Source organism: Leuciscus leuciscus, assembly GCF_965113295.1.
Source record: "Leuciscus leuciscus genome assembly, chromosome: 17".
In the NCBI taxonomy this organism is placed as follows: Eukaryota; Metazoa; Chordata; class Actinopteri; order Cypriniformes; family Leuciscidae; genus Leuciscus; species Leuciscus leuciscus.
Window position 1 is genome coordinate 20,991,944 of NC_138741.1, and position 4,504 is coordinate 20,996,447.

The window sequence follows — 4,504 nt, forward strand, 5'->3', positions numbered from 1 at the left end:
AATGTACCTTTGCATACGGTTCACTTAAAGTCAGGTCTTGTCAGTGGAGCTGTTAAGCTGGGTGTCCGTAGACAGTTACCTGTAGAAGGTATAGACTTAATCATAGGGAATGATTTAGCAGGAGGTGAAGTTTTTCCTTTTCCAATTGTGACACATACCCCAAGTGTGGAGGAGAAGTCTAATCTTGTTACCTTGTATCCTTCAGCATTCCCTGCATGCGCAATGACCCGTGCACAAGCACATAAATTCAAGGAAGTGGTGGATCTTGCTGATTCTTTTTTAGTCCCTGATACTACCCCATGTGAGTATACGCTGACCACAGAGCTTGAGCTTATGCCTGATCCTAGTTCAGAGTCAACAACTCCCTTGAAAGTGAGTCAAGAACATTTGATAACTGCGCAGAGAGAGGACCCAACTCTAGCTAACTGTGTTAAAGCTACAGATTTTGGGCAAGCATCTAATTCTGGGGTTATGTATTTCTGGGATCAGGGACTGCTGATGCGTAGATGGAAACCAGACGAAGATGAGAACTGTCAGGTGGTGCAGCAAATTGTTTTGCCTTCTGGCTATCGCACGCATGTGTTGAAGCTCGCTCATGAACACGTAATGTCAGGTCATCTAGGAGTCACGAAGACATACTATCGAGTTTCCAGATACTTCTACTGGCCTGGTATAAAGTCTGCTGTGTCTGCCTTTTGCAAAGCTTGTAAAGTTTGCCAACTCGCAGGAAAACCGAACCAAAGAGTTCCTGTCGCTCCACTTTCGCCAATCCCTGTGATGTGTGAGCCATTTGAACGTCTGATCATCGATTGTGTGGGCCCGTTGCCCAAGTCTAAGGCAGGACATCAATATATGTTGACTATCATGTGTGCTGCAACACGCTTTCCCGAAGCAGTTCCATTACGCAACCTGAAGGCCAAAGCAGTGGTGAAAGAGCTGATCAAGTTCTGTTCCACTTTCGGCCTGCCAAAAGTAATCCAGACAGACCGTGGCACAAATTTCACGTCAAGAATGTTTGAACAGATTCTGAAGGAGCTTGACATAAATCATCAGTTATCCAGTGCCTACCACCCAGAGTCACAAGGTGTGATTGAAAGGTTTCATCAAACTCTTAAAACGATGCTGCGCAGCTATTGTGTTGAGACGGGAAAAGATTGGGACGAGGGTCTCCCCTTTCTTCTGTTCGCTGTGAGAGAGACAGTACAAGAGTCTCTAGGATATAGTCCAGCTGAGCTTGTCTTCGGTCATGTGGTGCGAGGACCGTTAAAGTTGTTGAGCGAGCAGCTGTTGACTGAACATCCAACACCTGTGGCTATCCCTGACTATGTCCAGTCTCTCCGCCAGAGACTTCAGAGTGCTCGTGAAGTGGCAGCAAAACATCTTGAAACCGCACAAGGCAAGATGAAAACACGCTTTGACCAGAAGTCTGTTAAAAGATCTTTCCAGCCTGGTGATTCGGTTCTGGCTCTGCTACCCACTCCTGGTTCTGTGTTCCAGGCAAAGTTTAATGGTCCCTACATTGTCAAGAAGAAAGTGAGTGACACAAATTACGTCATTAACACACCTGACCGTAGGCGTAAAAGCCGTTTGTGCCACATCAACATGCTGAAAAGGTATGTGACTGCACATTGCAAAAGTGAAACGAAGTGTGATAAACCCACAGATGAAACGAACTGTGTGACGGCAAGTGTGCCAACCTCCACTGTTGCTATGATTACCAACTATACCATGGAAGAAGACGGGTTGTGTAGCAGAGAAGTTCAAATTTCCTCCACACGTTTACAGAACTCTGCCATTCTAAACGACCTCAAGAGTTACCTTGCTCATCTCGGTGAAAGTCAAGCTAAAGAACTGACTGATTTACTGCACAAATTTCCTAGTCTGTTCTCAGATGTGCCTGGAAAAACTACAATGTGTTCTCATGACATTGATGTTGGAAATGCATCCCCGATCAAACAGCATCCTTATCGAGTCAATCCCCAAAAGCGTAATGTAATGAAGGCTGAAGTGGAGTATATGCTGAAGAACGGATTTGCTGTGCCCAGTCAAAGTCCCTGGAGTTCGCCCTGCCTCCTGGTGCCAAAACCTGACTCCACCTATCGCTTCTGCACTGACTTTCGTAAAGTCAATAACATAACTAAAGCTGATTCCTTCCCGCTTCCTAGAATGGAAGATTGTGTGGACAGGGTGGGTAATTCGAAGTTTGTAACAAAGCTAGACCTCCTGAAAGGATACTGGCAGGTGCCTCTGACTCCACGTGCATCAGAAATCTCAGCTTTTGTCACTCCAGACAATTTTCTGCAGTATTCGGTTTTAGCTTTTGGGATGCGAAACGCTCCCGCCACATTCCAACGTTTAATGTATAATGTGTTGGCAGGTGTGAAAAACTGTGAAGTGTATTTGGATGATGTGGTTATCCATTCACATACCTGGACAGAACATCTTTCCACCCTGGAGAATGTTTTTAAGCGTTTTGCCGATGCCTCGTTGACCTTGAACCTTTCCAAGTGCGAGTTTGCAAAAGCAATGATCAGCTATTTGGGTAAGCAAGTGGGACAGGGAATGGTGAAGCCTGTCGAGGCCAAAGTTGCAGCTATCCTCGAATACAAGATTCCCTCTAATAAACGTGAACTGCGCAGGTTCCTTGGGATGTGCGGGTAGTACTATCGAGCTTTCTGCCCAAACTTTTCCTCAGTTGTCTCGCCACTAACTGATCTGCTAAGCACTACAAAGAGGTTTATCTGGACACCCAGTTGTGAGTATGCTTTTAAGGCAGCAAAAGACTTGCTCTGTAATGCTCCGATACTCAAAGCCCCTCAATTTGATGCCCCGTTTAAATTAGAGGTTGATGCCTCCGCTACAGGAGCTGGTGCGGTCCTGTTGCAGGAAGACAATTTTTGTGTAGAGCATCCGGTTTCATTCTTTTCTAAAAAGTTCTCAAGGTGTCAGCAGAACTATAGTGTTATTGAGAAGGAAGCACTAGCAATGTTGATGGCACTACAGCACTTTGAAGTGTACTTGGGTGGTAGTGTTGCTCCAATAGTAGTGTACACAGACCATAACCCGTTAATTTTTCTTGAGCGCATGTCCAATGCGAGTCAGCGACTTATGCGGTGGTCTCTTGCGGTACAAGAGTTTAATCTTGACATCCGTTACAAAAAAGGCTCAGAAAATGTTGTTGCGGATGCGTTGTCTAGATCATAACTGGTTTAATGATTATTACAATAACATGTGAATGTTTAATAGTGAAAGTGAATTGGTGACTGTTTATTATAAATAACTCTATTTATAATCTTAACGGTGGGGGTGTTACGTCCTGTGACGTAGTCTTGTTTATATTATGTTGGTGATTGTTTTCTCTTTTTTTTTTCTTTATCTCTCTCTCTTTCTCTCATGCAGCACTCCAAATCATCCGCAGCTGATGTTAATTAGCAGGAGCGTCGCTTTTCTGTTTGCAGCCTGTATAAAACCGCAAAGAGACTGTGATCGTGAGGATCCCTCTCCAGCTATCCCAGACACTATTGTGTGATTTGCTGTTGAAAAGAGAACTTATATTCTTTTGTGAAACCTGTTGTCTGAGTTCAATGACTATTTAGACTGTGTGAGTTTAAATAGTTAAAACCGTGTAGGGAGATGGGCGCCAATTTATTTGGATGATCCATCCCTAAACTTTTCTCCTGTTTATTTCTAGTCAGGGAGAGAGGTAAGATAACTGTCTTTAATTTTTTTGTTTCTTATGTTAGGCAATTTATTTGGGTTTAAACTTTAGGAAGTCCTTGTTTTATTTGTTATTTTGGCCTGGCCCTCTCCTGACGATCTGGTTATTTAAGTTTGTTTGTCTGTTTGTTGATTTTTGTTTGCTTTATAAATATATTGGTTAAACCTTTTTAATAAAAGAAACTCATTAAGTATACTCTTTCAGTTTCCTTTTTGTTGCAAGGTGCGAATCAATGGGTGTTGTGTAGCCTTTTGGATAAAAAGGTGAACAGGAATTAGAGCTGGGATAGATGGAGAGGAGATTTCTCACGGTTATTTATTTACTTTTTGTTACATCATTTGTTACTCCCTCTTTAAACCCCCTAGACTAAAGTGGGAACGTAACAAGTTGTTTAGTTGATGTCTACTAATTTCTAGAAACCAGCCACCTATAGTTCCAAAAGCAGCCTATCATTCTAAACTGGATGGATTTTCAGCTTGATGAATTTAAATTCAAGCCATAGATTCCATGAGGAGTGTCTGAATACACCGCAAGCCTATTAAGCCAACATCAATGTTGGCGGGCCGATCTGCCAATGATTAGCTTTATCCCAGCAGCCTAAGGGATACAGTCTGCACTGAAATGGCCTCAGGAACATCTTATGAGATCACTGAACCTGATGATTTTTTCTCTCTCACATATTTAGAAGCATTATACAATATTATATCATATTTGATAAAATGTGATGATATACTGTATGGCATATACATTTATTTTAACTTTATTTGAATTTTGCCAGGATAGGAT

The 4,504-nt window shown here is 42.6% G+C and overlaps 1 long non-coding RNA gene across 1 annotated transcript; it reads left to right on the forward strand.

Moving 5' to 3' along the window:
• The first annotated feature begins 2,381 nt into the window (after positions 1-2,381).
• On the forward strand, positions 2,382-3,911 carry LOC309479894. Its single transcript, XR_014199460.1, has 2 exons — positions 2,382-2,942; positions 2,984-3,911. It is a non-coding gene; the product is annotated as an uncharacterized lncRNA (long non-coding RNA).
• Positions 3,912-4,504: the final 593 nt, after the last annotated feature.